Below are 19,886 nucleotides of genomic sequence, written 5' to 3' on the forward strand. Positions count from 1 at the left end.
GGAGAACTACTAGATGGATTAGGAACTGGAAGGATGGCTGCACCCAGAGGGTTGTGGTCAATGGCTCAGGGTCCCGGGGGACATCAGGGACAGGTGCTGTCCCTCAAGGGTCCAGTGGATATCAGTGTTACTGAATATCTTCATTAATGACACAGGCAGAGGGATCAGGGGCACCCTCAGTGAATTGCAGATGGCACCGAGCTGGGAGGTGCAGCTGGCACACCTGGAGGATGGGATGACACCCAGAGGGACCTGGACAGGCTGGAGAAATGGCCCAGGGGAACCTCATGAGGTTTAACCAGGCCATGTGCTGGAGCTGCAGTGGGTCAGGGCAGCCCCAGGATCAATCCAGGCTGGGGATGAGCAGAGGGAGCAGCCCTGGGAGAAGGAGCTGGGGGTGCTGTGGGTGAGAGCTGGAGCTGCCCAGCCTGAGCCCCCCTGCCCTGGGCTGAGCCCCCAGCGTGGGCAGCAGGGCAGGGGGGATTCTGCCCCTGTGCCCCTGTGCTCAGGTGAGACCCCACCTGCAGAGCTGCTCCAGCCCTGGGCTCCAGCAGCACAAGGACGTGGAGCTGCTGCAGCCAGTGCAGAGGAGGCACCAAGGTGATCAGAGGGATGGAGCAGCTCTGCTGTGGGGAAAGGCTGAAGCTGAAACTGGGATTGTTCATCCTGGAGAAGAGAAGAGAAGCTTCAGGGTCATCTAATGGCAGCTTTCCAGCACCTGAAGGGAACTTAGAGGAAAGAGGGGACAAGACTGTTTACAAGAACCTGCAGTGACAGGACAAGGGGGGATGGCTTCAAGCTGAAAGAGACTAGATTTAGATCAGGTATTAGGAAAAAAATCTCCTCTGTGAGCATGGTAAGGCCTTGGCAAAGGTTTCCCAGAGCAGCTGTGGCTGCCCCTGGATCCCTAGCAGTGTTCAAGGCCAGGTTGAACAGGGCTTGGAGTAGCCTGGGACAGTGGAAGGTGCCCCTGCCCATGGCAGGGAGTTAGACAAGATAACATTTAAAAATCCCCTTCTAACCCAAACTATTCCATGAGTCTGTGATTTTATGGTTCTATGATTCTTTCCAGGTGTCCTGGGGGCTGGACACTGGTGTGTTTAACTGGTGTCTGCAGGTGCACTGGTGTCCCAGCTCCCAGCAGAGCCTGGAGATTGAGCTGGACCAAGCAACTGGTCTGTGAGATAAAACAAAAATATCTATTGCCATGTGTTCAGGGATATCCTGGAGTATCCCACATTGTGACTGTCCTTCTGGGGTAAGAGCTGAGGCCAGCTGAGATGACCAGGGTCCCCTCAGACATGGCTGGATTTCTTGGTGTGATCCATGGGGATGTTCTGTGCAGGGCCAGCAGCTTGTGGGTCCCTTCCAGTGCAGGACATTCCATGATTCCAGGACTCTGTGACCTGTTTTAAGGGAGCTGGATTGTGTTTGCACCAAAATCCTTCCCCACTCCCCCACAGCTGATTCTACTCAGCTTCATCTACAGGAGAGAGGTCCCACCTTGCTGCGGGGTAAGACAAATCCTACAGCTGCAGGAGAGTTTTATCACAGGGATAATTAGAAACTTTCCTACCTGCCTTTATTAACTAAATAATTTTATAATTAGTTTGCAGCACTCAAGCCATTTCAGCAGCAGGCTTAGAAATCTCTGAGGAAGGCAGGGAATACCAAGATTGTTTATTCATGGATCCTAGGAAATTTTTCACCATGGCTGTCTCAAGTGGTGGACCCCTTGGGGACAAGTGAGAATCTCAGCAATTTTATGAAACTTACTTAACACTCTGTCAATGTTCAGATGAGGAGAACAGAAGGCAGGAGGACAGGTGACATCATTCTGAAAAGAAGTCAAAGGCAAAACTGTCACAAAAATGGGAAAAGCCATGGTCAGACTGGGAACTCATGGTGGTTGTGGTTATGTGCCAGGCCCATGATCTGGGGACACTTCTCCAGTTAAAACTTCCCTCTGTTTCTCTGCTGGAATCAGAGGATTTTTTAAAGCAGAACACAAATTAGATGTTTTTCAGTATTATTCTCAATTTCTAGACATCTCTGTCTTAGCAAGGCACAGATTAAGTCTTAGCTTTTGTTTGAGTTTTACAGCTTGGCACTTTGGTGATGGTGCCTTTCTGGAAAGGATCTCATGGCATTTATAAAACAAGACTTTTGGTATGACAACACAATTATACAGCACCCTACCTTAAATTAAAGCTACTCAAATTTATTCAGGCAGAAAATTCTGAGGCTGGAAACACAAATGTTAATTCTGTTTTGTAAACCATATGTAACTTTTAAAAAAATAACATCGGTTGTAGAAGATAATTATAATTTGTCTTAAAACGCTTTTCTTTCCCAGACTTTGATAAATTTCAATGTATTGCTTTGGGAAATATTTCAGTAATAAATGTAGGGAAAATGCAAAAACTTAATCTATTTTGAAAACCTGTGGAATTAAAGAAAGCTGAATTTTTAATATTTTTAACAAAACCTACATTTTCCCCAAAAAATGTAAAGAAAAAATCAAAATACATGGAGTAATCCTACTCAGCCAGAGTAGTGAATCCTTACAAATTTCTGAGATCTATCCTGACACTACACAGCAAAAGAGAAACTAAAGTGCAAAAGAGAGTTTTCAAAAAGAGAACAACAAAAAGAGAATTTTCAAAGTTGTTTTTCTAGCATAGAACCATAGATTGGCTTAAATTAGAAAGGGCCTCAGAGTTCATCTGGTTTCACCCCCCTGCCATGGGCAGGGACACCTTCCACCATCCCAGATTACTCCAAGCCCCATCCAACCTGGGCTTGGCTATCACTCCTCAGGAATTTTCTATGCAGTTGGGTGATTCAGACCCAAACAATTCCTTTGGCCTCTGTGGTTCATTTCTGGCAGATGATTGTGGGGTTGAGAATAAATCTCACTGCCCTAGCTCATCCTCCTTAAATATCAGCTGCTCATCATGAACTCTGCACAAGAAATGACAACTCTAGGTAATTTTTGTGAGGAGAAAAAAAAAATCCAAATGAGAGGACAATCTTATGGCTATCCTGGCATCTGCAGTGGCAAAAGGCACCAGTGGACAGAATGAACCCAAGAAGAAAACCCTTCTGAAGACATCCATAAATAGATATTTATTTTTAACCCTCACACCCAAGCCTGGAAGATCCTATTCTTTCTGCAGGAGTCCTGTATTAGTGCTCCAGCTGAGGAACATGCATTAGCAACTCTTAGTCTCTTGTACTGAGCATTATGTCTCATCTTTGGAGTCAGATTAATGGAGATTAGTGGTACCACTTAAGAGTTTAAACATCATTCTGACCCAAATTGGTTGTGCATGCCCAACATATAACATTGCACATGCAAGGCTCTTACTGTCCAGAAAGTGATTTCATTAATTGTTTCAGGGAAGAAAGCTTGTGTTACTTTCTGCTCTAATCCTGAGGTACTGCCCCCACTCTTTCCACATCCACTGTCAAACACATCTGGTTATCCATCTACGCAAGGATCCATTTAATAATCAAAGATCATTTTGTTACAGCTGCACTTGGCCTGTCTGCTTGCCTTCCCTGAGTGGTTTCATCCATGCCTCTGATCTGCTGGATGTCTGCTCCAGTTTCCACAAGGAATGACACAGGACTTGAGGAAAACCGACAAAAAATAAACAGGCAAAGCACTGCAGGAACTGCTGCACTGTATTAAAACAAATGGGTTTAATTATTTAAAATTAGATGCCTTGGCAGAAGCCATGCAGAAACTAAAAACAGAGGAAGCAAAAATATTCTTGTTTAAGACTACAGAAATGGAATTGATCCTAGTAAGTCAAGTTTATTTTTGTGAAATAATTAAAGAAAACCTCTTGCATTTCTCTGGCTGTGTGACCAAAACCGATTTGGAAACACTGAACTTTTCAAGAAATCATTCACTTAGTTGGATTTGGTCCTGGTGTTATAAAAAAATACACAGGAATGAAAGAGAAGCACTTTCCCAGTGTTGCTTTTAGCATTTCCCATGGGACTGTGTACTGATGTCAGCTGTTTTTGGGATGGAGCCTCAAGAACAAACTCTCATTTCCCTGTTCACAGGCTTGGCAGCCCCTGGCTGGCTCCCAGTCTTTGTTCTACCTCAAGGGTCTGCACAAACACCAAGGTCCAATTTATGCCTGTGTTTCAGTGAAGAGGTTGTCCTGATGTGTGTGACCAGATTCTCCACCCACCCAAGGGAGGGACAGGGATGTCTTTGCAGGAGATTGAGCACCCCAGGCAGGCAAACATTTTCTGCCTTGGTTGGCTTTCAAGAGCACCTCCACTTGGCAGAAGAGGAATTTATGTGGTTATTTTAAGAAGGCTCCCCCTTCCCTAAATAATGAAGATGGAGGTATCTGAGTTAGGCAGGCTAAATCACAGGAGTGACACATCTCCTGGCTCTGCTGAGTGTCAGGGTGCCATGGTTTACTGTCTCCTCCCTGTGACTGGCCAGGTGTGTGCTCCACTCTAAATTAACCCAAGTCCAGGAGACAAATTCCCACCTTTCCCAAGAACTGCTCAGGCAGCACTTTTAATAACTTATGTCCATCTCTCCCATCACATACTAGAGACACTGCACCTCCAACACAAGGAGCAAGGAGGGAGGTGCACCACCCTATTAACCACCACCCTATTAACCACCACCCTATTAACCACCACCCCTTCCTCCAGCACCCTTGGGTTTTCTCATCTAAACACTGACCCACCCTGACCCCTGTTTAGCTGTGGAGACCTGACAAGATCACAGCCTGGGGTGGTATGGCTGAATTTACATGTGCTTAACAAATTGCCTGTGCACTCAATTACATTTTATTTAATCATCTGTAATCATATAAATTATGCCTGATGGTAGTAAATGTTCGTGTCAGTTCCTAATTACAGATTGATTAATTGACTGTGGTGATTTGTATTACTTATATAAGAATATATGAAGATGATGATAAATTATTATTAGTATGCAACATTTCACATGAGACATAGGGGAAACTTTCCTTTCTTTGACACTTTCATTCAGTGTGTCAAAAATGTTTTGCATTATCCCATGCCCCAAAAAGGGACACTTCCACTACATTAAAAACAGAAACAAACAATCAAACAACGGAGAAATATGGTGTTTGTTGCTTGGTGCTTCAGATGAGACTTCAAGCAACCAAAAACTATTGAGGATTCCATTCACCAAGAACTTGCCTGTTGCTTTCTACTCATTTCAGTATTGATCTGGACTGCACATCAAGTCAGGTTTTAGCAAGAAATTAAAAAAAATGAGGGGGAAAAATAGTGCTGATGTCATCTGGGGATAAGCCTTCTTGCTGTAGCCCTTATTCTGGCCACACTTCTGCCTTGACAATTGATCTGAGTTTGGAGGGCAGATGGTTTCAGACCAGATTTGTTATTAAGAAGAATCTCTACAATGACCAGAAAAATATTCAACCATTCCAGGTTGTTCCAATTCCCATCCAGCCTGGCCCTGGGCACTGCCAGGGATGCAGGGGCAGCCACAGCTGCTCTGGGCACCCTGTGCCAGCCCTGCCCACCCTCCCAGCCAGCAATTCCTCCCCAATATCCCAGCCAGCCCTGCCCTCTGGCACTGGGAGCCATTGCCTGTGTCCTGTCCCTGCCTTGTCCCCAGTCCCTGTGCAGCTCTCCTGGAGCCCCTTCAGGCCCTGCCAGGGGCTCTGAGCTCTCCCTGGAGCCTTCTCTGTGCAGCTGAGCACCCCCAGCTCTGCCAGCCTGGCTCCAGAGCAGAGGGGCTCCAGCCCTGCAGCATCTCTGTGGCTCCTCTGGACCCATTTCAACGTGTCCAGGTCTTTCCATGATGATGTCAGTCATGAATGCTTCCTTCCCAGAAGAAACCAGCAGCTTTTAATTTGTCTGCTCCATTTCTGTCAATCCATTTCTCAAGGTCACCTGGCTCCTCCCACACATCATGGCAGTCATCTACAAACCAATGGTTTTTGTGTTTTCAAAAAGCATGATTAGAAAATGTTTACCTTTTGTACCAAGGTCACTCACAGACATCTTAAATATGACTACTGAAAAAACAATCCTTGAGGAGCCCCCCTCACAAACTATCCCCAGTCCAGCACTACTTCTATCACTGGAGTCTCTTATTTCCCCTACAGGTAAACACCTCACAATTTTCTTTCTAAGCCCCCATTTCTCCAGCTCCACTAATCCAGTTAATCCCTCTCTGAAGCAAGGATAAGTGACATCTTTTTCATTCCCTTATCTAAGAGTTTGGTCTCTTATCAAAGGAATATGCTAAACACAAGTGACACTTTCTGTCTTTGGAAAACCTCAGCTATATTTAAGATCACAGCTCTATATCTGTAGCTATTCTTCCCTCCAAATTTTGTTGCAGTTTTCGCACCTTTTTGAGGTTAAAGCACTTAATAAACTGAAAAATTAAAGGTTTAATTTATTTTTTACCAATTTGTATCGGGGATGGAGGTAGTCCAGTGCCTTCATCTAGACTGAGTTAAGCTCTCCATCATTTTCTTGCATCTCAAAAGTGGTAATTTTCAGTTTTTTCTGACTTGCTCCTCAGTGTCCAGTCTGCCTGTACTGCCCTGCCCTCAACAGCAAACAAAGGTGTGTGGTTGGATGTTGAGAAGTAAAACCAGTGTGTGTCTGACAGTCATTGGGCAAGAATCTTTTCTTTAAAAATGTTTCCATTCCCCTGCATCTTCCAGGAGCCCATGGACACTGACTTGCAGTGTTCTTTTCTTGTTTTGCCAGATTAGGTGTCTATTCTTAGATCCACAGGGTGAGTAACCACATTATGGCCATTAACCAATTCAAGGAACATTTCTGGAACCTTTCACAGCTGTTGCTGTGATGATTTTTGAGACACCAGCTCTTGGGAGTGACATCCAGATAACTGCCCTTTCACAGTCTGCTTCTCAGAGGACACTCTGGACTGCCCACAAAGAATAAGAATTGGAGCCTGTCTCAAAACCCTAAGTCCTGATGGCCAAATAACTCCATCAGCTCCCTGTTCTCATTGAGGAGAAAATGTAGAGATTTTGGTTAATATTGGCAGGTATGGCAAAGGCAACTTGTTTCTTACACCAGAATTTTGTCCTCCACGTATCGTGGTTCAAACAGGTGGGTAGCATAAATCAGTTGCAGAGGGCTTTAAGGTGAATATATCTGTCTCCAGTCTGTCTGTCTGTCAGTGCTGTCAGGTGTGGGAGGTGTCAGGTGTGGGATATGTCTCAGCATCCCTCTGTTTTGGCAGGAAAAAGCCTCTCAGCAAACATGAGTGTTCCTGCAGCATGGGCTTTCTTTCTCCCAAGCCCCTGAGAGAGGGTGGGCAGTGCAGTGAGGTATTTTATCAAATGTCACTATTATGATTTCTCTCCCAAAATCAGGAATTCTCTTAGGTTTGTTTGTTTGTTTGTTTGTTTGTTTTTTGTGGGTTTTTTTTTTTTTGTTATTTTTGTTTTGTTTTTTAAATTTGTTTGTTTGCTTTTTTTTTTTTTTTTTTTTTTTTTGGTCCTGGTGGATGCCTGACTCTCACTGCAAGAGAAACACTCTGCTGCCCACGAGAATGTGAGCTTGGATAAATTACTTGGCCATCACTGCCTTGGCTCCCCTATCACAAAAATCGGTACGAAACGATTACAGAGTGAAGTGCATTTAGCTAATGCTGATAAAGAGCCAAGGGACTGGGCACAGAGCAGGCAGTGGAAACATCTACCATGCTGCTGTTGCTAACGTGGTCACTTACATTCCTGTGTGTAAATAAATCTTGAAGGGGAAAAGCCTCTGGGATGACCAGGAAACACACAAATGCTGGAAATGTCTCATCCATTTATGGTGAACTGGATTGCTAGGCTGGAGAGGAGTGAGTGGAGTTGTTCTGTTTTCAGTCAGGTCTTTAGGTTTTGTTTTCAGGCTTGAGCCTTTTGGGATAGGGAGAATCTTTTTGCTCTGTGCTTGTGCCCTGCAGGCCATGGCAGATCTGCTGGAAGAAGAGATGCCAGGGAGGGATTGGGAGGTTCATCCACTCACCTCTTGGCTGACCTGTCTACTCCCATGCTGATCAAAAAACCCCCAAAACTTATCCAACTCATCTAAAACCCCTAAAACTGTATTCCCCACTCCTCTTCGACTCTCCTCAGCTTGTAAGCTGACAGCAGACTTGCTGTAATTAGCTCATTTTTACAAGTTTAACAACATCTCACCCTTCTTTTTTTGACAGACCTCTAATGTTTTCCATGAACAGAGTGGGAAATGCAGCTCAATAGGTATTTATGTAACCAGGTGTTTAAATCATGATAATTGTCATTATAAAATTAATCTAGGTGGCCAAACAAACAGAATTATGCTGATGCCTCTTAAAAATGCAGTAGATCTGTAGCTGATGCACTAATATCAGTTAATTCTCATAAAATGTCATTAATGGTGTATACAGTGAAGTGCAGGATTGGCCAGGCTGGGTCAGAGAGAGACTGGTGTGCAATACTCAGAGTCAGAGCATTACAAAATTATTCTCTTCAATTATTTACATCCTTCCATCGACTGTGTGGTGGGCTTGGGCCTGTGCAAGGAGCTTCTGCTGTCCTTGCAGGGTTTTTTCCTTTTCTTCAGGAATGGCATTTATTAAAATAAAAATAATCTGGTGGAACCCTGTCCTGTTTCCTGTGTCTGACAAAGATTCAGGGAGGAGAGTGGGTGGTGCTGCTGCAGTCATTCAGGGCTGGGAACCCTGTGCTGCCTGACATGGTGACTGCTGCACATAAATCCCACGAGTCCATCCTGCACGAGCCCCTCCTGAGGAGATCCCATCCTCAGGTACAAAAATGAGGCTGGGAAGAAGGAGTAAGGCTGCCAGTTTCCTAACAGATTACATCCTTATTACCATCATCATCAACAACAATGAAGAAGTTTAAATGCTTCTCTCCCCCTACCTCCAAACCTCCAGCAAAAGGAATCCAACTTAATTTTTTTCTTTTAATTCTTTTTTTCTTTATTTCGCTGATGGCAACAGCATCAGGCATGCAATATATCAGCCATGATATATAGCCTTATGAGCTGACTGTTGACAACTTATGGCTCTTTTGTCTGGGTTTGCCTACTTGGCTGTTTAATTACGTGAAGTGCCTGTTTTTCCACGCCACGCTCATTCCGTACCAGCGGCTGCTGGAATTCATGGATGGTGCTATGTTTGCATCAGCCATCAAGCTGATATTTCAAACACATTAGCATGACCATGCTGCAAAATGTGTGGTAGGAGGAGTTTGCTACTGCAGCTCTTTGGTTTGTCTGCGTGAGCTGAATCAGCCGGAATATTTCTTAGGATGAAGTGGAAAAATTCTGTGATTCTGTGAAAATGTTTCTCTTCATAGGTTCAATACCTCATTGTATCCCTCTTGTTTATTTTTTTTTTTTTAATGTTAATGGAATTGAAATTATTGACCATAGCAATTTAACTTTTGATGAAAATAGCAATTAATAGAGAGGACATTAGAGAGAAGAATCCTGAGACTTTATGAGTATGGATTACTGTAAGGGTACATAATAAAATGATTACAGCATGCATAAAAGGTCATTATTGCTGTAATAATGCTGTCCCAAAGTACCTTTTCATTCTGCAAGACTGAAACTTGTTATGAAACCAAACTGATGAGCAAGAAGTTATGTCTCAGACCTCTGTTACCACTGAATTTAAAAATTAACCCAAAAATCTGATAACCATTTTATTAATGTTGTTCAGGAATCTATTCTCCCATCCCTTTATCTCCTGAAAGAAGAAAAGCATGGAAAGGGGCAGAATTTTTAAAGGGGGAAACCTGGAATTTGTGATAGAAATGTCACTTGTTTTTAGTTAACTCCATGTAACCATAGCTAGAGATCCGTATTAAGATCCATGTACTGTCTGTAGTAAGAAAAAAGCCTGAGCCAGAAGATATATTCCATGTCTCTGCTCTTTTTAATCTACACATGGTGCTTGTGAGTTAATAATATCTGAAGTGGACATCTTGTTTACTTGACATTCTTGTGGACATTTTTGTTCTACTTGAATGAAGTACTAGGGTTACTCAAACGAGCATATTGGCTTTTTGGACATTATTAGAAGAGAAATAAAATTTCTGGTTTGGCTTTGGGTCTTTGCACACTCTTCTAAAATGAAAGGGAAGAAGTCAAATTAAAATTGAAAGAAAACACCTAAAAGTCTGCTAATGGCACTTGAAAAGTGAAAGATACTGTTCTGATACTGAAATTTTTGGCTGTGCCTTCCCATGTCTGAAGCACCTCAAATGCACCATGAATGTGACAATAGTCTTGGTTGCCTTCCAGTGGGACTGTTTTGCTATTAGATCTTAAATTCTATCTGCTCCACCTAGGACAAAAGTCTCTCCTATCCCACTTCCATTTAATATCTGTCTTCCTCCCTTTCTCTCCCATGTCCTCCCTTGTGTCCCTCCAGCTCAAACCTCTCAATGCCTTTTATCAATCATCTTCCTGGTGGCACTTCTGGCAACGCCAAAAGGTGAGTCTCCACTTTGGGACATCTCTATACCCACTTTAGTGGGTTTAGAAACACAATTCCTATTAACTTGTAAAAGGATTTAGGCCCTCGAATCTCTTTACCTTAGAAGAATTAAAGAGAACCTCCACTGAACATTGCAAAACTTGAACAATTTGCCCTTTTGGAAGGGGCAAATGTGCTATGGGATTGTTTTATGGAAAAGGAATGAGGTGTAAATCCCAGCAGCCTCATTTACCTTCAGGGGCTTGGTTCAGGCCTTGAAATTCTAAACAAAGAGATGCCCAAAGACCATCAGAAAAAAAAAATTCCACCTTGTATTCTCATCCACATGGCTACAAATGCTCATTTCCCATTTTAATCTCTGTCCAGAGGATGAGCAGGCATAAGGCATATAATTTCAATTAATCTGAGATCTGCAAGTATAAGAAGCTATAAAAGAGCTTATTATTATTTATTTCTCCAGGCATTTTATCCATGTACCATTAGAGATACACAGCTAAATGTGCCTTCTATGTCAATGATAGTGCTCTGTGAAATAGCAAACATTAAAAACCCATAGGAGAGGTTATTCTTTCATATCTGATGGAGTTTTCAGTAAAATGCTTGGGTGGTATTTCACCTGGATGCCAGAGAGCTGTGCACAAGCACACAGCTATGCAGACTTTAATCTTCTGTGCTGGCACTGCTGGGACACCTCCAGTGCTGGGGGCAGCTCTGGAACCCTCAGGACAAGAGAGACCCCGAGGGGCTGGAGCGTGTCCAGGGCAGGAACGGAGCTGGGGAAGGGGCTGGAGCCCCAGGAGAGGCTGAGGGAGCTGGGAAGGGGCTCAGCCTGGAGAAAAGGAGGCTCAGGGGGGACCTTGTGGCTCTGCACAGCTCCTGACAGGAGGGGACAGCCGGGGGGATTTGGGATCTTATCCCAGGGAACAGGGACAGGAGGAGAGGGGACGGGCTCAGGCTGGGAATGGTGAGGTCAGGATGGATATTGGGAACATTCCTTCATGGAAAGGGCTGTCCAGCCCTGGCACAGCTGCCCAGGGCAGTGGTGGAATCCCCACCCCTAGAGGGATTTAGAAGTCTTGTGGCTGTGGCATCTGGGGACATGGGACACTGGTGGCCTTGGCAGTGCCAGGGGAATGGTTTGAATTGAAAACCCTGGAAACCTTTTTCAATCTAAATTGTTCTGTGATTCTCTGCATAACATGGGGCATATTTGAGTTTTGAAGATGACCCACATCTCTGCCCATGGGTCTATTCAGCACCTAAAATGTCATCATCTCACTATGGGTGGCAGCTCTTCCTTATCCCACTGCTGCCAGGAGCACCCTCAGCAGGTGCCCACTGTGCCATGGAGTGCCCATTTCTGGGGATGCTGTGGATGAGGAGCCAAAGCCATGCAGCAGTTCCAGGGATCATCAATACCTCAGCACTGGGGTCCCCAGGCTGCCAAAACAGCATCTGCTGGCCAAGGCTGGGGGGTCCTGAATAGCTGAGTAGTGGAGATCACAGAAGCACATGGTTTGGGTTGGAAAGGACTTTTAAAGGACATCTAGTCCAAGCACCTCACAAGGAGCAGGAAGAACTTCAACTAAATCATGTAGCTCAGAACTCTCTCCAATGTGGTCCTGAATGTTTCCAGAGAAGGAGAAACCACCACCTCTCTGGGAAACTCTGCGTGTGCCTCACCTCCCTCACGTCCCTCACTGCAAAACTTTTCTTTCTAATGTCTTATCTGAATCTTTTCTCTTTTTGTTTAAAACCATTCTCCATCATCCTATCACTACATGCTCTTGTCAAAAGTCCCTTTTGCTTTTTCTGGAGCCCATTCAGGCCCTGGCAGGGGCTCTGAGCAGTCTCTGGAGCTTTGTCTTGTGCAGGTGAACAAGCTTTATTGTCCCAGCCTGACTCCAGAGTCAGGTGTCCCAACAGAAAGAGTAGCTGAACCCTAAGCAGGGTGTCCAGAGACCTGACAGAGTCCTTCAAGCATGGGGCACTGGAGGAGGGAGGGAGCCTCTGGATGCAGGGAAGTTGGGAAGATCTTTGAGAAGCTCCTTGGGGAAGAGACATAAACATGTTGTGGTGAGCATGGATGTCAACAGCACCCCACACTGTACAACAGTGGCAACCAGAGTGATGTTTCACTCCTGAAGACTCACTGCATTGATATTACAGTAGCTGCTACCACCCTTCATCATACTTTCCTGCCCCTGCACCCCTCCCTCCTCTTTTTAATGATTAAATGACTGCATTTTGTAAAGGCACAATAGGAAAAAAAAAAAAATTAATAGAGGCTCCTTCATCTCCTCCTGAGGGGAGCAATGGTACAGAGGCATCTGTGTGCATGTTTAATGGGTTCAATTTCCTTTCCCTGCCATGGTTTGGTGGCTGACAAGGGAATGCAGCAAGATGGTGGTTACTGCTGCTTTATTGAACGGGACTCCATGAACACTCACTTGGGTATAACGCGAGCCGTGCCCAGGCTTCCCTCTCCTCAGCATCTGTGCACGTGGCCAAGGGCAACTGTTTGCTTGAGAGGGATCATCCCCCACTATTCTCTTCCCTCCCCCTCACCCCGTTCAAAGTAGCCAAACTGAGACAAAGGATGCTGGCAAACTGGATGTGCTGGAAAGGCAGAGCTCCCGGAACGCCCCTCGGAGCGCCATAAACGTGTGTCGAAGGAAATTAATTGAATGCTGTGTATCGAAGGAAATAACAATAACAATAATCACACACATCCCTAGCAACTAGAGAGGGAAAAGATCTATGTGGTTCTTTCGTCTCTTCTCTGCCAAGGAGTGATTGTTCTCTTCCCCAGTTAATCCTAGAGCCATCAGGCAGATATTTTGAGGAGGGGAGATGATTTTCCAAGGGCAGGTAGGTGCTAACATCATAAGAAGAGGCACAATCCTTTTGCACATTTCAAAGGGGATGCTGGAGGTCTCACTGTGGTGCTGATTGTTGCATTCAGCAGTCCTGGTCCACAGTGGTCATGAGGACCAGGATGGAGGTTTGGAACTCAATCATCACGTGTGGTTAGCACAACAGACAGAGTTGTAGAATCCCAAAATGATTTGGGTTGGACCTTTAAAGGTCATCCAGTCCAACCCCTGCCATGGGCAGGGACAGCTCCCACCAGATCAGGTAGCTCAGATGCAAGGTTGGAGAGGCTCTGTTGCCATGGACTGAGATCTCTGGTTCTCTGCTTGGGGTGTTTTTGAGACCAGCAAGATCATTCTTTATAAGATAACTTCAGATGCTACATGGATGCAGATTTTTGCCTTTTGGTTGAGCTGCTGTTCTCAAATTTGTTTTCTCCCACAGAGCTACCCAGCTTATACTGGGCTGTGACAAAACCAGAGGTTTCTCCCAAATCTAGGCAGGACTGACAGGCACAAGTGGTTCTCCTCTTTCTCCTCTCCTTGCTTTGCAGGATTCCATCTTCCTTCAGGACCCCAGACCAGTCTTGAGCTGAAATATCCCTGCCACATGCAGGAGATGACAGTGGTCCTTCCACTCGTGGGGAGGGAGGAAACTTGTGGCCATAAGAGACTGTGAGATTTGCTTGGAAGAAGTGTGCAGATTGGGGATGGGATCTGATCTACAGGATGCCCTTCCAGATGTGGCTCACACCGAGTTGTCTGGCTGAAAAAGTGCCTGTGAATTGGACAGACTAAATCCATCTCTTTCCTTGAAACCCTGACAGCTTCCTTGCCTCTCTGCACCTTCACTCCCCATTTATAAAGAGCTGATGAGAATATGCTTCTGCTCTCTCACACCGAGCCTTCATTCATTAATAGTTACAAAAGGTTTTGAGATCCTCAGATGGCCAGTGTGAGAGAAGTAATTATTTATTAACAGCCTCTGTGAAGGTGTGGGCAGCCATATTACATCTCTCCAGGGTATTTAATTTAGGTGCTGAGCATTTATTGTGAGTCTAAGGAAGTAATTGCTGATCTGGGCAGCAGGAGGTGGTAAAATTAAATTTTTTTAAATTTTTTTTTCTTTTTTTTTTTTTTGGTACCTGAACGAAACGCCTATAAATGCAGATCGTATGGAGATAAAGAGTTGATACCAAGGCACCAACAGCCTTGAGACTTTCACTGAGGCTGAGATGGGTCTTTGTTCAGCACCCTGTTGAAGGGTACCCAGGGATGGTTGGGATGATGAAGGCTGCGCTGCTCTCCCCTTGGGCATCCTCCAGATTTTGGGATGCCGGCAGCGGAGGAGCATCTCACAAATCTCCCCTGGGCTGGTGTTCACCTTGCTGGGGCTCACCCCTGCCCAAAGCCTGCCCTGCTCTCCACAGGTGTGTGGGCACAGCGCTCAGCTCGCTCTAGCGCGGGCCCTTTGCCATTTAGCGCCTCCCGTCTCCTTTCCTTTTGTTAAAACCAAATGGAACAATGTAATTAGCTTGTTACAATTAAAGTGACTCGACTGGATAAATTGTAATCACCCAGACTGAAGTTAGGCATCCCTGCAGGTCCCGGCCAGAGCAGCTGAGCTGCCTCATTTGCATAATTAAAATATACAAATGATAATGGATTTTGTACTCAATTTCCAGCGGCTGTAAATTCGAGAAACTATGAAATTAGAATAACTGAGATGGAACCCGCCTTGAGGTAATGAGGATGACAAGTTTTGACAGTAGGGGTGTTTATAACACTAGTTTCTCGCTGCAAAATAAATAAGTACAAAAAAGATTAGACAGTGATATTACTTAATAGTTCCATGGACAGTGGGGGAAGGAGATAGACTGGTGATTACCTCTGCAAATTTACACTGCCTTTTTGACAAGCTCACTCCTAACCTTAGGGGACACCTTTCTCCTGATTATGAGAAATTGAGAATGAATTAAATGCATAAAAAGGGTTGTCACGGATAGACAAACTAAAGGAAAAGAAATGAAATTAGTCTTGCCATTTTAGCTTGCCGCAGGAGGAGGGGGAGAGGGAAGGGGAAAAGGGCTGGGAGAGAGGTTTCAGTGCTCCTGTGAGGAGGAAATGAAGAGACTGAGTGATCCAGAACCAAGGCTGATTTCACAAGAAATGGAAAGTCCTTGGGACCCTAGGTGAAAATAGGAGAGAAAAAAGAGGTAAATAATTTTTTCCAGGAAAGCTACAGGTTCAATCTGGCAATGAATTATGGTTTTCTATTAATGGCTTTTTTTTTTTTTTTTAAAACAATATTTTATTTTTCAGCAAATATTTTATGCTTCCATTTTTAAGCCTCCAGATCGCCTGAGAACCCCCCCAGAGCTGGAAATCTGGGCTGAGTCAGGAACAGGCAGGTTGTCTAGCATCTCTGACTTCTCTTTACACATCCAAAAAAGCAGCAATATGAATATATGAATATACACACAAAAACAATCTTGTCCAAAATTATTCTGCAAAGCCAAGTAAAAAATGGTGGTTTCTGCTCTGCTCAAGTTTCCCACTTAGTCTAAAATAATTAATTAACAACTGAATGTGATAGTTAACTTTTTTTTTAACTTTTCTCTCTTTCAGTAGGACGTTTAGCAACATAAAGAGAACTGAACCTGTTAAGAACAAGAGTTGAACAGAAGATGTCCCTGGAAGGGTGTCACAGTGGGGAGCAGAGGATTGGAGCCAAGATTGATTCTGATGAGCAGGATTTACCTGCTTCCAGCTTCTGTGAACTGATCCTGGGATATGATTTTGCTTTATATTCACCCCTTTTTTTGCTCTGATAGGAACTGCACTGGTCAGCTCAGATGGAAATTCCAAACCTATAAATGGCTGGATTTTCCAAGGCGATAAAAATGGGCATTTACTCACTCCGGAATGAGAAAATTAATTAGGGATTGGTTGAAGGAAAGCTGGCACAGTGCTGGTGGTGGTTTTTTTTGGTCCCATGTGGAGGCAAGGATGGGACCATGAGTGTGGGGGGGCACTGAGGACCAAACCTGCCGTGCCAATGGTTTTGGAAAGGGTGGTGATAACCCCACCATCCATCTCCCTTCTGCAGGATCCCATGCTTAAAAGCTTTTAAGTCCTCTGTACTCCAGTGCAATTCTAATGATATCACTGACAGCCTGAAATAAAGAAGGTGGAAGAAGATGGAGAGAGGTAAGAGAGATGGGAAAGGAGGAGAAGGAGGGAGAAAGTGCAAGGGTGAAGACGAGGGGTGAGCAGGGAAGGCCATGGATCAAAAAATTGCAGTGCTCTATATTTGTCTTTTGAATATCACCTGAATTAAGCCTGCTGCCCTCCAAAGGGTGCTGCTGTTTTCAGGCCTGCTGGGTTCAGCTTCCTTTCCTCTCTTCCCTTTTTCCTAATCTTCAGTGTATTTCCAGCTCAGGTACAACCGTCATTTACATTTTATAGTTTGCTTTACAGCATCTTGTTATTGCATTATCTGTTAAAGAATGTATTTTTAATGTGTTTTATTGCATGCTTTATAAATAAGTTATTAAAGAATGTACCTGCAGCTAGCGATCACTTAATAAATATTAATAAAGCAATTCCAGATGAGGCCATCATTAAGAGTGTTGCAGAACACCCTTGTAGCTACCTAGAAAGAGTTTCTGTGCTGCTTACCAAAAAGTTCATGAGTGTTAAGAAGCAGAGATGGGAAGGAACAGGGTGCCCAGAGAAGCTGTGGCTGCCCCATACCTGGAAGTCTTCCAGGCCAGGTTGGACAGGACTTGGAGCAACCTGGAACAGTGGAAGGTGACTTGGAACAAAATGATATTCCAGCTCCTTCCAAACCTAAACCATTCTGTGATTCCAAGGTTCTGTGAAGGACACGGTTTTGCAATGTCCTTTTGCCCTAGAACTCCAGACTTACATGATTTCTGGTTTTTGGGGGTTTTTTGTTTGTTTTGGTTCATTTGGGGTTTTTGTTTGTTTGGGTTTTGGTTTGTTGTTTGTTGTTTGTTTGCTATTTTTGTTTTGGTTTGAGGTTTTTTGTGATTTTTTTTTGGTTTGGTTTTGTGTTTTGCTTTTGTTTTAAAGTGAAATACCAATAGCGAATATTGATGAAGTACCAATAGCAGATATTAAGGAGGGGAAGGTAGAAAAAGAGAGAGACTCTAAAGATATAGCTGGGTTTGTGTCCATTACAAGTGAGGAATACATAGGTGGCTTTGCAGGAGGTTATCTCACTTCATTGGCTTTTCCACTTCTGACTAAAATGTTATCGTAGCACTAAGAAATAGTCAATCCTATTTCTTTTTCCATATGACTAAATCTGTATTTTTTGATAGCCAATAGACATAAAGTCCCATGGTAAATAGGGTCATTGCTTTCCATTTTGCAAATCTATTTTGGCTCTAGCTAGAGGAGGCTTAACAGCATTGTGGGTGGGTGATCTGATGACAGACAAGGGCCTTTTGTGTGGGGAGTAAAGCACCTAAATCCAGGCAATTTACAAGATTATTTACTGTACAATAATGAATGTGTAATTTTATAGACTGAGCTTGCACACAGTCAATAGGATGGTGGGCAGCAGCTGGATTAGTCACAGCACCACTGGACTTTGTGCAGTGGCTGCACAAAACTGTCCTTGGTGTCTGATGCCAGAACAGACAAGAGCAGACAAATGTTCTCTTCTGTTCATGCAGGAGACCCAGGGGAGGTTTGAGTTGATATTAGGGAAAATATCTACTAAAAGGGTTGTCCAGCCCTTGCACAGCTGCTCATGGCAGTGGTGGAGACACAACCCATCCCTGCAGGGATTTGAAAGATGTTTGGATGTGGCACTTGGGGACATGGGTCAGTGGTGGCTGGGGGAATGGTTGAGCTTAAAGGTCTTTTCCAGCCTAAATGATTCCATGATTCTATGAGTCCTAAGGACTTCAGAACACTCTTCATTGTTCCCTATCCAAGTTCCTGTCCTAGGTTACCTTCTGGAGCAGCAAACCTCTGCCACACATTGGTACCTGCCATGTCTTTCTTCCAAGTGGTGCCAAAGTTAATTATGACCATTGTGGATATGTTTGTTTCTCCATTAATGTCTCCCTCCTTCTTAAATCACATGCAAACTTGCTCCCACCCACATTTCCTTGCCCTAATCTATGACTCTTACTCAGATCCATGTTTCCAGCAGATCAGAGATGCTCCCAAAGGGGAGAAAGTACTTCATGAAGGAAGAGGCAGCAGAACTGGCTTCCTCCTTCCACCTCCCCTTTTTAAGCTCTCATTATGGACCAGGTACCTTCCTCCCACAGCCCAGAAAGCAAAGGACGGGTTTGAAACTTCCCTCTTCTCTCTGCAGCTCCCATAATTGCCTTTGACACTGTTTATCATCTGTGATAATACAGCTGTGCCCTGTTACCTCCAGCTGCCCTAATTCGTGTTATCAGTCTGGCACCAGGGAGAGGAAGGTGAGAGGTACAGAGGAGAGGTGAAGCCATTACAGAGCTGACAGGGCAGTGAGAATGGAGGGTGGTGATGGACTAGCCATCACTTGACCTGAATGCAAACATACATCCTATTGGATTGACCTTTCCCTGAGAGTAATGGATCTCCTCGTGCATCATTTTTGCTACATTGCTGGCCATTCCAAGGAGATGGTTTCTGGTAATTAAGATAGATCCCTCATATAATCCACCCACAGTGACAATCAATAGGCACCTCCAGAGGGATATTTCCAGATTATTGCTATGTCAGCTCAACTTGTGGGAGCTTAGTAGATCTTGCAGTGAGAAGCATGACCAGGAAAGCAACACAGAGGGATTTCTGGGGAGGCAAAGCATTTGCAGGAGCCATGTAGGGTTTTTGCAGGTAGGTATGGGCCACTGTGCCCTCTCTTGTTTGGGATACAAACACATAAGAATTATAAACCCCGGTACAGCTGTAAGGAAATGTCATTGCAGAAACTCTGCAGTGCTGCATGACCATATGCCTGTTATGACAGAAGAGCAGGCTCAGAATGGAATGACTGCAGCAGGGTTCCAAGCTGGCCAGGGGTGGCATCCTGGCTTGTTTATTCCAAATATGGATCTAGGAATGAAACCCCTGCATGCTGCAGTTGTACAAAGCAAGAATCTACCCAGTTTGGGCTGCCCCCACCCAATTTGTGCTGCCCCCTTTAGTGGTACAAAATCTGTCAGTGGAACAAGGGAATTCAAAATGTTGAGAGTGGTTCAATTCTCTGGTGCTTGATTCAGCTGAGCAAGGACACTCCCCTGAAGTTTATGCCTATTATAATTTAAGAAAAGACCTGATAACTATGGAGTCTCTTCATTGCATCCTTGAATCATCCATCAATTCCTGATATTCTTAAGAATGTCTCTTTGCTCATTTTTGGTTCCTTTTGAACAGGTCTGATTATATATTAATATAAAAAGAGCATAGAACCTAGAGAAAGATCCTAGAAGAGAAATAGTAATTCTAAAGAAACCTTC

At 44.3% G+C, this 19,886-nt stretch overlaps 1 long non-coding RNA gene across 1 annotated transcript; it reads left to right on the top strand.

Moving 5' to 3' along the window:
• Nucleotides 1-1,424: 1,424 nt before the first annotated feature.
• Nucleotides 1,425-3,674, top strand: LOC306814383. Its single transcript, XR_013777161.1, has 3 exons — nt 1,425-1,514; nt 1,610-1,745; nt 3,537-3,674. It is a non-coding gene; the product is annotated as an uncharacterized lncRNA (long non-coding RNA).
• Nucleotides 3,675-19,886: the final 16,212 nt, after the last annotated feature.

This window comes from Erithacus rubecula (genome assembly GCF_903797595.1).
Source record: "Erithacus rubecula genome assembly, chromosome: Z".
NCBI classification, from domain to species: Eukaryota; Metazoa; Chordata; class Aves; order Passeriformes; family Muscicapidae; genus Erithacus; species Erithacus rubecula.